The sequence below is a fragment of the Oncorhynchus keta genome, unplaced genomic scaffold (assembly GCF_023373465.1).
Source record: "Oncorhynchus keta strain PuntledgeMale-10-30-2019 unplaced genomic scaffold, Oket_V2 Un_contig_22349_pilon_pilon, whole genome shotgun sequence".
Classification (NCBI taxonomy): Eukaryota; Metazoa; Chordata; class Actinopteri; order Salmoniformes; family Salmonidae; genus Oncorhynchus; species Oncorhynchus keta.
The window spans coordinates 36,801-37,500 of NW_026282861.1; the positions used below are offsets into that span (position 1 = coordinate 36,801).

At 48.6% G+C, this 700-nt stretch overlaps 1 long non-coding RNA gene across 1 annotated transcript in view; it reads left to right on the top strand.

The window, feature by feature from the left end:
* Nucleotides 1–287: 287 nt before the first annotated feature.
* The window catches only part of LOC127921398 (uncharacterized), a 958-nt gene continuing 545 nt past the window's right edge, over nt 288–700 (top strand). The window contains exons 1-2 of the long non-coding RNA XR_008108980.1: nt 288–529; nt 582–700. The exon at nt 582–700 is cut by the window's right edge and continues 141 nt beyond it. This is a non-coding gene — a long non-coding RNA (uncharacterized LOC127921398). The remainder of the gene's footprint in view (nt 530–581) is intronic.

Sequence of the window (700 nt, forward strand, 5' to 3'; positions counted from 1 at the left end):
TCCTTCTGTTCCTTCTGTGCTGTGCTGTTCATTCCCCCACTGGAATCTCACTTTTGCAAAACCGTACCAAGAGGAAATCAGTCTAAGTGAGTTTGTAAAGTTTGTTCAGGCCAGAGCTGTGTCCTAATGCAACAGGCCAACATCCAACGTCCTGAAGGCCTTTGTAACTACTCCTTTGAAGTCTTTCAGTGACTTCCAGTAATACAGGGAAACACAGACTCCCCCTGAGATCGATGTCCTCGCCCCCGCAGAGATCCAATAAACACAACAGAACCCCCCCATTACAATGTGTCAGTTACAGACAGAGATATCAAGTGGATGCATCTGGATCCAGCACATTCGCTGATGTCACACCTACACATCTGAGGTGAAAGGTGACAGAACTCGAGTGGTGTTTAGTCAGACCAGGAGACATCCCATCTGAGGTGAAAGGTGACAGAGTGGTGTTTAGTCAGACCAGGAGACATCCCATCTGAGGTGAAAGGTGACAGAGTGGTGTTTAGTCAGACCAGGAGACATCCCATCTGAGGTGAAAGGTGACCGAGTGGTGTTTAGTCAGACCAGGAGACATCCCATCTGAGGTGAAAGGTGACAGAGTGGTGTTTAGTCAGACCAGGAGACATCCCATCTGAGGTGAAAGGTGACAGAGTGGTGTTTAGTCAGACCAGGAGACATCCCATCTGAGGTGAAAGGTGACAGA